Here is a 13,536-nt window from a genome sequence, read left to right on the forward strand (position 1 = left end):
ACTTTTGATCTCAGGGTTGTGAGTTTGAGCCTTACATTAGGTGTAGAGATTACTGAAAAAAAAAAAAATCTTAAAAAAAAAAAAAAGAAAATGACAGTGCCCGATATATTTGGGCAGAGTGAGTCATAAGGAACAGAAGTGTAACTAGAGTTAGGTGGGGTGAAGCTGAAGAGATTGACTGCAGCAGGGCTGTAGACCACATTAACCTCTGATACAAGGAACCTGGCCTTTCTCACGTAGGCTTGAGGTTCTCCAGTGGGCTGGCTAGTGGAGCTTGAATGTTCTAGTGTTCAGAACATCAAGGAATAACAATATCCTAAATCTAAAATACCATAACAGGACTTATGCTAAATAGGGGATCATCTGATGCCATGTTCCATATGCTAGGAGAGTTGGACACAGAAGAAAAATTATTTTTTTAAGTATAAGACTTATTCAGTCAATAGACAATGTTTTGTTTAAGGAGAGCTTTGCAGACCCTTTACAGTAACTCTGTTCCTCCCTCCTCACTCCCCATCTCCACAGAGATCTCTGGCCCAGAGATTAAAAACCAGTGCTATAAGAATTCAGATAGAAAGAAAATTAATGTGCCTAAAATTCATTCTAGGGAAGGTGGGATTTTGGTTTGAATTTCAAGAATGAGGAGAAAAGGAGGAAATGGCTTTGGAAAGACCGGAAGAAGTAAAAATTTGAGAATAGGTAATGAGAATAGAAAACATTCTACTAATTTAATGGTCTTTTATTAATTGTAAATAACCACCATTATTTGTTTTAATAGTGGAACTGTTGAGCTCACAGAAAAACCAGACAGGCCTCATCCCAGAGCACCACCGAGGGCAACAGGAAGCCGTGGTAAGCTTTTAGGCAGCAAAGAACTGTTGTTGGATTTTGGAAATTTTTTGAAAATAGTCTTATAACTTAAAAAATTAGATGCTCTTTTTTAAACAGTTCAGGCAATAAGAAAATAAGAATTACTTGAAATCTGACACCCTTTCCTCCAAGATAAACACTGATAGTATTTGGGGGAACCTCTTTGCTTAAGTCTCACTATGCTTTTATAGACTATCGTCTCAAACTTCACGTAAATTGGACCATTTAAAGATGCTGTTCTGTAATCAATGTGTTTCCCTCCAGAATAAATGGTGAATAGCTTTTCGTGTCAATAAATAGATCTACATCATCATTTCAAATAGCTGCTTACTACTGTATTGTTTGTATATACAAATGGAGATTTACAATACCCCGATAATCAAAAACCTCAATGCACCTTGTGCATTCATCTTTTTCAAAATGTTTCATTCTCTTTTTAAGGTAAAAAAAAATTAAAGTAATGGAGCCCGGTCGAAAAGCAACCTCTTTTCACATTTGCATTTAAGTTGCCAAATCGTCCTCTGATTTGCAGGGAGACCAGGAGGGAGCTGCTGAATTAGCTCTGGTGTGACAGTGGCAACGGGGCTGGCGATGAGAGTACAGACTCACAGGTGATCTAGCCCATCTAGGCCTATCCTCAGTGGGTTATTCCTTCCTTTTTTCCTCTCTTTCACTTCTTTTTCTTAACATGGAGGAAGAAACGAGAACTGCATCTCCCAGCATTTCGCAGGCACCACCCCCTGGGAACTCTAGTACCGCCTCTGAGAAGGGTCCGGAAGGAGGGCGGGAGACTGTGGGAGCATGCTGGGAAGTGTAGTCCAGCAGGGGGCGGCGGCGGGTGTATGTGTGTGTAAAGAGGTTGGAGACGTTGCAAACATCGCCACTTTGAGAAGAGGGCTCGGGGAGACCTAACTTTCCTCACAAATAGTTTCTGAGTTTACAAAAGCCGCGAAGGGATGGTTGACTTTACTCCATTGTCCGTGACCAGGGCGGGCGCGGCCACTCTGCATAGGGCGCGCGGCTGGAGGCGTAGGCCGCGGAGGCCAGGCGCGGGCCGGAGCAGGGCATGCCGGGAATTGTGGTCCCGGCGCGCTGAGGCTGTGGGACGTGTCGCGGCGCCGCGCAGGCTCCTCCTTCCCCGCCCTTCTTAGCGGTCCCCCGCCCCCTCCCTCCGCCTCCTCCTCCTTCGCCCGCAGCCGAGCGTCCCCTCCCCCCACCCGTCGGGCTCTTCGTCGGCTACTGCAGAGGATTCAGAGCCGAATCTGAGGAGGAGGCTCTCGGTCCCTGCGCGCCATCCGCCACCTTACTGGACACAGGGGAGGGAGTGAGAGCGTCGTCGCTGTAGCCTCCTGAGAAGACAAGGGCATCGCCGCCTCCGCCGCCGTTTTCGCCTGCAGCGGCTCGCCGGTGAGGAGACCTCCCCCCCTCTCCTGGTCCGCTCTCTCGGAGCCTGGGCCGGTGGTACTTACGGAGAACGAGAGTGGGGGCTGCGGAGCCCCCGCGCGGGTTGGGGGAAGGGGGTTGAGATCGCGATGGAACGGCGGGTTGGCAGGGGAGACTTGTCCAGGCGCGGGCTGGGGGTGGGGTGAGGGTGGGACCCAAGCAGGTTGGGGGGGGGGGCGGCGACAAGGGAAGGGGACTTTTAATAGCGATTGACCCGATATGGGACAGGAGCGTGAGCTTGGGAGGTCGGGGTGGAATTTGGGATGTTTTTGGGCGACATGGATGATGAGACTGGAGTGGGATGGCTTTTAATGGGGGAGGGGACTGAATGAGGGTGATGGATTTGGGGTTGGCTTGGAGCAGTTGACAGCTTGGGATCCAGCCGGGGTGCAAGGTGGGGAGATGATTTCAATAGACAGTGGGATTGCAGGGTTGGATAGGACCCTGGGGGAGGGGTGTTAATTCAGGAGGGTGGAATTTGGGATGGACCTAAGGCAGACTAAAGTAGGTGGTAGGGGCTGGGAGTAAGGGGCTTGGCATGGGTTGAGACCTGAGCTTGAAGTGGGCGTTTGCCCTCTGGGGGTGGTGTAATTTGTGGAGACTTATGGAATAGCGTGGGTTAGGAGAGCAGAGGAGGTAGAATTGGGGGTTTTTCTGGGGAGTGCTTATGGAGGTTGGAATAGGAGCTTGGTGGGGGTGGGACTTTCAATGAGAGGAGTATGATGGTGAGCTGGCAGGAGGGGGGTAAATTAGAAGTTAGGCCCAAAATGGGCAGGCAGAGATTGAAATTGGAGGGGGACACAGGGGATGGGATTTAGGGTGATTTTAGAGCCACTGGAAAAGGCATGGTGGCTCCCTGGGTGCGGGGTTGAGTCAGAGGGCTCAGAAGATGCTGCTGGGCTAGACACAGTGAAAGAATAGTGGCAGGTGGTGCACAAGGTTGGGGGATGGTATCTTGAAGAAAATGCCCCTTTCCAAGGTGGTGGAGGGAGTTTTGGAAAAGGAGTGTCTGAGATGAACTGGTAGGACTGGAGGGGTGGTTGCTGATGGTGAGGTGGCAAAGAAGCTATTTAAGGAGTGGGAAACCTGGAGTTGCAGGTGCGGATGGGGCAGGGAGGATGGAGTGGGGCGGTGAGCAGGGCTGGGAAGAAGTGGGTTGGATGATTCTAGAGAGGAAAGATTCTTACGTCCTCCAAGAGACACAAGAGGGTAAGGGGTTGTACTTAAATGGACAGCTTTGGAGGCTGTGGTTAGGGGAGGGACAGTAATCAGAGGGGACTTTGCAGGGGACAGAGAAGGTACATTAAAGACTTTCTTTCCTAGAGGATGTCTTAAGCTGTTAGTTCGATCTTTTTGTTTCATTTGTATTAGTATCATATTTGGAAGTAAATCAACCCGAAAGGTGAAGTTAAGAGGGGCTTCAGTTAAAGTAGAATTAAGGGGGGGGGGGCGACAGGAGGGTGTTTTCTATTCATTTATCATAAAAAGAAACTTTGAGGAAAAAACCTCCCAAACTAAAGATGGAGAAGATAAATCTGAAATGTGATAGATATCTTTCTATATGATGTCTCTGCCTGCTTCTTCCCACCCTCCCCTTGGTGCATTTGAAAATTAGTCCTGGAATTTGGAATTAAATAGATTTGATGAGTTGAGATATTTAAGGGAGCATTTCTTGCTTGAGAACCCATAAATGAGACTGAAAAATATGAGGCTGAATTTATTTCTTAGGCAAAGTGCATGTAGTAGAAAGAGCTTAGGCCTTTTTTTTTTTTCTCTCTCCTCTTAAAATTGATTGTCTGAAGACTCCATTTATTGGTGTCCTGGTTTGCAAGGCAATTAGGCCCATCATTGTATTGCAGGCTAATAATCCTGAGATGAATCTTGGCACCACTGCTTTATGTAAACAGAGAGAAGACAGGAAATACGGAAATGTCATAAATATTCATTGGTGAAATGGTTTGGTATTGATGGAGTTTTTCATTTGATTCTCTTTTGACATTACTTGATAAGATTTAAAATAATTGGACTATATTTCTATAGATTGAATTTTCTCCTAAAGGAATTCAGATGGTCAGAATTCTGTCTGATGTGGCTAAGTAAAGCATATAGAATCATTTTTGTGTTTTTTTTAGGAGTTGGTGTTGATATAGGAACATTGCATTAACTGCAGAAACAGTGTCTCCATCTATTCATCAGCAATGTTATTTAAAGCTTCATGATATGTTCATTCTTATGGCAGAATAGTGATCCTGGAAGGTAGAGAGGGGTGTGATTGGGGGGAAACAGTTTTAGGGAAACAATTTTTTGCACTTAATTGCATTAACTATGATATGTTAAACATGAAGTAGCTGTTGATTAGAGCTCAGACTGAGAAAACATGAGGAGGGATGTAAAGAGGATAAAATTGGCATCAACAGGATCAAAATGATTTTTTGTTTGCTTGTTCAAGCTTCAGACTTCAGCTCGTAAACAATCCATTTTCCTTGGCTTTCACAGTTGAGCATGTAAAAATGCCCAATACTTAGAATCCTTTTTTTTTGTTGTTCCAAAATAGGTAGAATGATGGAAGATTTGACTTATCCTTGGGATTGAAAGTGTTTTGTTATAAGGAAGCTGTATTACAATAAAAACCAGGTTTGAGCAGTTACCTGTAATTCGGTGAGAGTGTAATCTAATGCAAGCATTTCTTCTCATAACTTTGGGGTGCAGACATTGCTTTTGCGGATCTGCAGGCTTGAGCTAGAGGTGAGATATTTATGTTAAAGCTCTAGCTTTTGAAAGCTCAAAATGAAGAGTAATCACCTGGGAGAAGCGTCTTGGTGGATTTTTCCCCCGTCACAGCTGTGGGCACCTGTGCAGTAGAAATGTATATAAAGTGTGTGTTTAATTCTTCTGATATTCTGGTAAGAAGGAGGGAGCAGATGGAAGTATTGATAGGCCCCTCGGTAGAATGAATAGCCTGTGAATTTAGGGGTGGAGAGTCCTGGGTTCAAATCCCCATTCTACCTATTGATAGCTGAGTGATTGATTTCAGCAAAGTCATTAAAAACCTTTCATACTTAGTGGTAATGGTTGCACAACATTGTGAATGTACTTCTCCTGAATTGCACACTTAAAAATGGTTAAAATAGTAAAAACAAACAAACACTTTTATGTTTGGCAAGGCCATCAAGGGAAACAAATCAGTTCATGTCCTGAAATAACGTTATGCATTGAAAACACTGTATGTATATGAACTATTTGTTCACTGTTTATTTACTTATTGCCTGCTAAGTGTCAGGGAAATAAAAATGAACAAAAAACAGTTGTGAAGGAGTCTTTCATTGTTGGGAGAGATAGATGAATTAAATATAGTGAGAGGGGAGCCTAGGTGTCTCAGTCAGTTAATGCCCAACTCCTGGTTTCTACTCAGGTCATGATCTCCTGGTTTGTGGGATTGAGCCCCATGTTGGGCACTGCGTTGACAGCACGGAGTTTGCTTGGGATTCTCTGTCTCCCCTTCTGCCCCTCCCGTTTGTGCTCTCTCTAAATAAATAAATAAATAATCTTAAATTGAGAAAAGTGAGGCATAACTTGGTGTGGTGAAAGGTGTGGCTTCTGAATTGAGTCCACCATATACTGCTAGCTCTGTGACCTTGGGCACAATAGTCTTATCTGTAAAGTGGGCATGAGAGAACTAATTTTAATTTCATAGGGTTGTTTTGAGGATTAAACAAAATAATCCCTGGAAAGTATTTAACATAATGGGTTGATTACATAGTACATATTAAAAAACATTAATTGTTGCCATTATTATGAGACAAGAAGATATTAGAATGTAAATAGCCTTGTGTGTCCTACCATTGAGTTCTTGGTATAACGATGTTCTATAATTTAATAAAGAGGGATTACTTTGTATTATCATCTCACAGTTTATCTATTTACATGTTTGTACTGTAGTCTAGGAACTTTAATCAGTAAAGTGCTAAACATATGTTAGCTGTAGCTTCCTCGTCTATAAAATAAGAAGAAAAACTGCTCTGAGGGTTTAAATGAATTGTTTAAGGTCACAGTAAATGGAAAAGCCTGGGTTACAGCCCCCAAATTCTGATTTTCCAACCCTGTTTGTATCTTCTTTTTACATTGCAGAATAAATCGTATGTATAAAGGTGCATATAATATACATCTTTATTTTAAAGTATGGTAACAAATTGAAGACCTATCTTTTTCCTACTTAGCTTAAAAAGGAAATTTTTAGTACCTTTAAAGCCTTTTGTTATTCCCTGCCTGATTGAATCTCTCTCCTTCTCTATTCCTCATAAGTAACTGCTTTCCTGAATTTTGTGTGGATCGCTTTCTTGTCTTTATAGTTTTACCAAACAAGTGCATATCTTTAAACAATTTATTTTTTTACTGTTGCAATTTTATGTAAATAGAATCATAGTGTAAGTATTCTCTGGCCATATTCTTATCATTCTTATTTTTTTTCTACCATTAAAATAACATGCATGTGGTAGAAATTGGAAATTACAAAAAGGAAAAGGAAGCAAAATTATTGTCTATAATCCCATTATATGGCTATATTTTTTACTTATATGTATATGTAAGTAAAATTATATGTATACCTCAGTAGATGAGCATGTGTACACACACACAGGGTAGTCTAGATAGCAAGAAGCCAGCTTGCGTTTATGGCTGATGAGATTATCCAGATGTGGATCAATCGTACTTGGAAATAGGAATGGGAGGGGGTAATAGCAGCCTTTGTGAGCTTTGGAACAGCACTTTCTTAGAGCTTTTTCCTCATTGCTAGCTCTGTATTTATTAGATACTAATTCTTTGTTATACCAACGTAGAACTTCATTTCCTGTTTTGATAGGTCACTTCATTCTTTTCATCAGAATTTGTGTGTGTCTTTTTGCAGGTAGTCTGCCTAGTACATTGATCCTTTCCTGGTTGTACAGGAGGGTCTGTCCTCTGATGTACAGAGAGTACCATGGATAGGAAGTCCTCAGTTATACATATCAGAATTTAACAACCTAGACATCAAGAATTTTTTTGTCTAAGAGATGTGAAATCCAGATTCATTAAAATCTGTTGGAGCTTCAGTTTGCTTGTCTGTAAAATGGGTCTCAAATGAGATAATAAATGTGGAAATACTTTTTAAACTGGAAAGTATTATATAAATGTTAGGGTTTTTACCATCCTAGTTTACAAAATTGAAATCCCCACACAGAGGTAAAAAGCTTGTCATATTTGATTTATTGCTTTTCTGAAGAGTTGCTCTTGGAGGAGGGTTATATGGACAGTTCACAATTTCTCCCTTGAAACTTGAAGATTGTTGGATATAGTGGGACAGAGAATGTGCTAGAGGACTTTCTCCTAGTGAATTTATGAGACTTGGTCCCACAGTAACTGTGCTGGCTAGCTCAAAATGAAACGAGGCTATATTGAAGTGGAGAATGCAGTATACAGTGTTTGCTTTTCATTATTCTGACAAAACTCAGTTTTCCACCTGTAACTTATAACCAAGACAGAGAAGTGAGATAAATGATGTGCACATATGTAAAGGGTGATAATACTCCATTGTTGATTTGTTGTATGGGTTAAATGAGATAAAAAGGACAAAGAACCTGGAACACTCACTGGCACATACATAATTGGTGCTTAATATGACAGCCATGACTACTATTATTTTTCTTTTACTTATGAATTGTTTAGAGCAAATTTTTCCTGTATGCTGTTCTTTTGTTCAGTATTTTTCTGAGCTGTATCTCCTCACACTCATTTTACATTTGGAATAGAAATTTATGTAATATTATCATAAGTAAAGCAAAACAAAGAACATAAATCCACAACTGCAACACATTCCAAGGCCAAAGAGCTAGTAGTCCTGTCTGCTTCAGATAGGTTTAAGACATTTGTTCAACAAATACAGGGCCACTTGGGTGGCTCAGTGTCTGACTCTTGGTTTCGGCTTAGGTCATGATCTCATGGTTCATGGGATGGAGCCTGGCATTTGGCCCTGGGCTGATAAACATGGAGCCTGCTTGGGGTCCCCCCCCCCCTTTCTCTCTCTCTCTCTCCCAAAATAAAATAAATAAACTTAAAAAAACCACCAAAATACATATTGAGTGATTATTAGATGGCAGTGAGGGGGGTGCTGTAAGTATGGGCTACAAAAATTAAAATTCCCTGCTCTTAAGGAGTTTAGAGTCGATACATTTGGGAGACAGACATGCCACACATTGCCATAGCATGGTAGGATAAATGCCACAGTGGGGCATGAACAAGGGGCATGGGGAGGATGGAGGTTGGTGTGGCCTGATCTGCCTAGGGGAACTGGCAAGAGACAGATGTTTGGAGGAATTAATGCTTGAGCTGAGACCTAAAGGAGATGTGGATGTGTTGTGGAAGGAAAGCTTAAAATTGGTTCATGATGTCAAAAGCACAGTCTTCCTTGATTGTTCCCTCCCAGTGTTCTTGTAGGCCTTAGTTTCATACCTCTTTTTAAGGCCTTTCTAGCATGTATACCTACTGTAAGACCAAATGAACAAATCCCCAAACATACTGTACTGTCTTGCTCCTGTTTTTTTGATATGCTATGCCTCTTACCTGGAAAGTCCTCTTCTACTGAATTTCTTAATTTTTACTTTGTCCGTTAGATAAGGTGTATTAATGAACACGTTTTGCGGTTTTTTTGTTCTTCCCAGTTGTTCAGCTGGAAGAGATTTTTGAAGCTATGGAAATCAGCTGATATTTAAGATGAAATCTTTATTGTTTCTGCTTTCTCAGTAACTGTTGGTATTCCTTAGGGTTGGCTCCTTGAGTTACTGAACTAAGATTCTTTCCTGAAGTAGTCTTGCCCACTCTATTGGCTTAAACTGTTACCTATATGCTGATGACTCTGAAATATCTCCAGCATGAAGCTCTCTTGTGAGTTCCAGACTTGTAAATCTGACTAGCTACTGGCCATCTACATACAGATTTTCTACATTTAGATTTTCCTCACATTCATAAGGTCCAAAACAGAACCCATTTTCCCCATATACTTCTAACCTCTTCCATTCTGTGTCCCCTTCCACACAAAAAGTTAAAATCATCTCTTCTTGTAGTCTTGTAACAAATGTACTACCATATATCCAGTCATACTGGCTAATGAATATGTGCCGTTAGTCTTTTCTCTTTTTAAAAATTTTATTTATTTGTTTATAAAAGTTTATTTATTTTGAGAGAGACAGAGACAGTGCGAGTGGGGGAGGGGCAGAGAGAGAGAGAGAGAGAGAGAGAGAGAGAGAGAGAGAGAATCCCAGGCAGGCTCCCTGCTGCCAGCACAGAACCCCATGTGGGGCTCGAACCCATGAAGCCGTGAGATCATGGCTTGAGCCGAAACCAAGAGTTGAACACTTAATTGACTGAGCCACCCAGGTGCCCTTCTTTTTTTCTTTCTTTTTTTGTTTTTTTTTAAATTTTAATTCCAGTATAGTTAATATACAGCGTTACCTTAGTTTCAGGTATACAGTTTAGTGATTCAAACTATTCTGTATGTTATTCCGTGCCCATGACTGAGCACTGGTTTTTTTTTTTTTAATTTTTAATGTTTATTTTTGAGAGAGAGAGAGCGTGAGCAGGGGAAGGGAAGAGAGAGAGGGAGACAGAATCTGAAGCAGGCTCTGGGCTCTGAGCTGTCAGCACAGAGCCCGACGCGGGGCTTGAACTTATGAAACTGTGAGATCATGACCTGAGCTGAAGTTGGATGCTCAACCGACTGAGCCAGCCAGGTGCCCCATGATAAGTGTACTCTTAATCCTCTTCACCAGTTTTACCCATCCTGCCTCTAACCTCCCCTCTGGTAATTATCGGTTTGTTCTCTATAGCTAATAGTCTGTTTTTGGTTTGTCTCTTTTGTTTTTCTTTGTTTCGTTTCTTGAATTCCACATATGAGTGAAATCATATGGTATTTGTCTTTCTCTGACTTATTTCACTTAGCATTTATACCCTCTAGATCTGTCCGTGTTGCATATGGCAAGATTTTATTCTTTTTTTATGGCTAATATTCTATCGTGTATATATACCACATCTTCTTTATCCATTCATCTATCAGTGGACACTTGATAATTTGGCTATTTTACATAATGCTGCAATAAACATAGTGGTGTGTGTATCCTTTTGGGTTAGTGTTTCTGTATTCGTTGGGTAAATACTCAGTAGTGGAATTACTGGATCATATGGTAATTCGGTTTTTAATTTTTTGAAGACCCTCCATACTGTTTTTCACAGAGGTGCACCAGTTTGCATTCCCACCTTTTACTCCACATCCTTGCCAACACTTGTTTCTTGTGTTTTTGATTTAGCCATTCTGATAGATGTGAGGTGATATCTAATTGTGGTTATGATCTGCATTTCCCTGATGATCAGTGATGTCGAGCATCTTTTCAGGTGTCTGTTGGCCATCTCTGTGTCTTCTTTGCAGAATGTTCTGTTTTTTAATTGGATTACTTGGGGTTTTTTTGGTCTTGCATTGTGTAAGTTCTTTATACATTTTGTATACTGACCCTTTATTGATTAGGTCTTTGGAAATACCCCATTCAGTAGGTTGTCTTTTAGTTTTGTTTCCTCTGCTGTGCAGAAGCTTTTTGTTTTGATGTAGTGCTAATAGTTTATTTTTGCTTTTATTTCCCTTGCCTCAGGAGACATATCTAGAAAAATGTTGCTATGGCTGATGTCAGAGAAAGTTCTACCTATCCTGTCTTCTAGGACTTTTATGGTTTCAGGTCTTACATTTAAATCTTTAATCCATTTTAAGTTTATTTTTGTGTATGGTGTAAGAAAGTGGTTCAGTTTCATTCTTTTTTTTTTTTTTTTTCCAACGTTTTTCATTTATTTTTGGGACAGAGAGAGACAGAGCATGAACGGGGGAGGGGCAGAGAGAGAGGGAGACACAGAATCGGAAACAGGCTCCAGGCTCCGAGCCATCAGCCCAGAGCCTGACGCGGGGCTCGAACTCACGGACCGTGAGATCGTGACCTGGCTGAAGTCGGACGCTCAACCGACTGCGCCACCCAGGCGCCCCTCAGTTTCATTCTTTAGCATGTAGCTGTCTGGTTTTCCTAATACCATTTGTTGAAGAGACCGTCTTTTTCCCATTGCATATTCTTGTGCCCTTAGTCATTTCTTCTCCCTTATCCTTCATAGCCCCAATTAAATGTTTCTAAATATTTCTGGAATTCATCTCCCCATTCCTACTATTACCGCCTTAGTTCAGACCCTGATCTCACCTGGACAACTGGTTTCTGTATCACCCATCTAGTAAACCTGTCTTACTCAGCAGCTACGACATCTATCCAGTAGGTGTATGTGTCCACATTGTTCTCTTGCTTAAATCCCTTTATTGGCTCTAAAGTCTAAGCTCCTTACCATAACTGTTAGGCCTTCTGTGACCTGTGCCTATGTACTTCTGCTTGTAACTCTTCCTATGACTGGGAATACTGAGTAGCATGTAGTTCTTACAGATATCTTGCAATTTCACACCTTTGTTGATGCCGTTTTTCCTTTTATTCATCCCTCTGGGTTGGGTCCATCTCCCCTAAGAAACCTTTCAAAACCTTAAAGGTTGCTGTAAGTGCCCCCAATTTGTTCCCAGGGTCATCCAATACATGCTTATGTCATAATACTCTGTTTTAGGTAAATTGACTGTTTTTGTCTGCTCCTGTAAGTTTTTTGGTGGCAGGGACTGTATCCTAGTCATCTTTATAGTTTTAGCTTTTGGAGGGTACAAGTAGTGAGTGATTAGTTTTTGAACTGAATCTAGTAAGGATAGAGGACAAGCCAGGAGTATGATATTCTAATAAGGAGTAAGATACTATGTTGTTTTTAAATTTTTTTTAGAATGGAATTTAGAATTTTATTGGATTGATAAAGGCTTTGGTGATGATGTTGGTGTATAGCTTAAGATTCAGAAGTAGAAGCAGCAAGAGGTTATATTCAGGAGTTGGCAAATGATTTCAGTAAAAAATATTTTAGGTTTGCGGGTCACATGCAGTCTCTATAATTTCTTCTTTTCCTTTTCCTCCTGTTCTTCCTTTCCCTCCTCATCTTCTTCCTGAAGCCCCTCCTCTTTTCTCCTCTTATGTTTCATTCAATTTAAAAAAAATGTTTACTTTTGAGAGAGTACAAGTGGGGTAGGGGCAGAGAGAGGGGGACAGAGGATCCGAAGCAGGCTCTGTGCTGACAGCATCGAGCCCAGTGTGGGGCTCGAACTCACAAACCATGAGTTCAGGACCTGAGCCGAAGTCAGATGCTCAACCAGCGGAGACACCCAAGTGCCCCATCTTCGTTTCATTCTTAACCCATAGACTATCACAAATAAAACTTTAGGTTGTAGAATATTGAAGATAAAAGAGACTAAAGCAAGTTCATATTTCTTATTTTATTTATTATAAAATTTGGTGTCGTGGGCAATTATGCATATCTTTAGTGTAGAGAACAATTATACAGAATCTTTTTTGTCAAACTGTTACTCTGTTTATCTAAGAGTTTAATGTTTTAATAAATGGACCATTGATCTCTATATGAAGATGCTGTAAGAATGCTTTGGTTTATAAAGCTCCAATACAACTCCCTCTCCTCCCTCCATTTAAGCAGTTATCTGCGTCCTTTTAGAATATGCCTGTTTTTATAATGGTATAGATTGTGCTTTTTCTTAGATATGCACATTTTGAAAGAACTGTGGCTGATATATTTTTTACAGTAAACTTCAATTCTTGGCTGACTGAAGATTATGATCTTGATTTGCCTTGTGATCATGTCCTTCAAGGTTGACAGTTTCTGCTGATGCTCATATTTTCTAGCCTTTGTTTTAGAATTTTTTAACATATCCCAGTTTTCTAATGTGTCATCCTTGTTTTATTTTGAATTTATAGCAAAAATCTCTATAAGTATTGTTACACTATACTTCTGTAAACAGAATTATACTATTTTATTTGACCTATAGTGCATAGGTGTGTCATATTGCATTATTTTAAGAATGAAGAAATCAAGACTCAAGAGGTAATTTGTCTCAGGTCTGAGAACTAGTAGGGGATGAGGATGGAAAGACAAAAGGGACCTAATAAGTTGCATATCAGGTAATATGCTGGGTATTTTTTCTCCCTTATATAATTTAATGATCACATTTACCTTGTGTAGGGTATTGTGCCTATTTTACAGAAGAGGAAACTAAAGCAACTGAGGTTTGTAGGGATT

The 13,536-nt window shown here is 40.8% G+C and overlaps 1 protein-coding gene across 6 annotated transcripts in view; it reads left to right on the forward strand.

Annotated features, from left to right (window-relative positions):
- FAM168A (family with sequence similarity 168 member A) overlaps window positions 1-13,536 on the forward strand; it is a 235,021-nt gene that overhangs the window by 49,636 nt on the left and 171,849 nt on the right. For 4 of the 6 annotated variants that reach the window (XM_042957980.1, XM_042957979.1, XM_042957978.1 and 1 more), the window contains one exon: window positions 779-852. The gene's annotated coding sequence lies outside the window, so the exon portion shown is untranslated. Of the gene's footprint in view, window positions 1-778; window positions 853-1,402; window positions 1,482-2,046; window positions 2,278-13,536 lie in introns of those variants that run through there. The other 2 variants (XM_042957977.1, XM_042957981.1) reach the window with 2 other exon arrangements.

This window comes from Panthera tigris, chromosome D1, assembly GCF_018350195.1.
Source record: "Panthera tigris isolate Pti1 chromosome D1, P.tigris_Pti1_mat1.1, whole genome shotgun sequence".
NCBI lineage: Eukaryota > Metazoa > Chordata > Mammalia > Carnivora > Felidae > Panthera > Panthera tigris.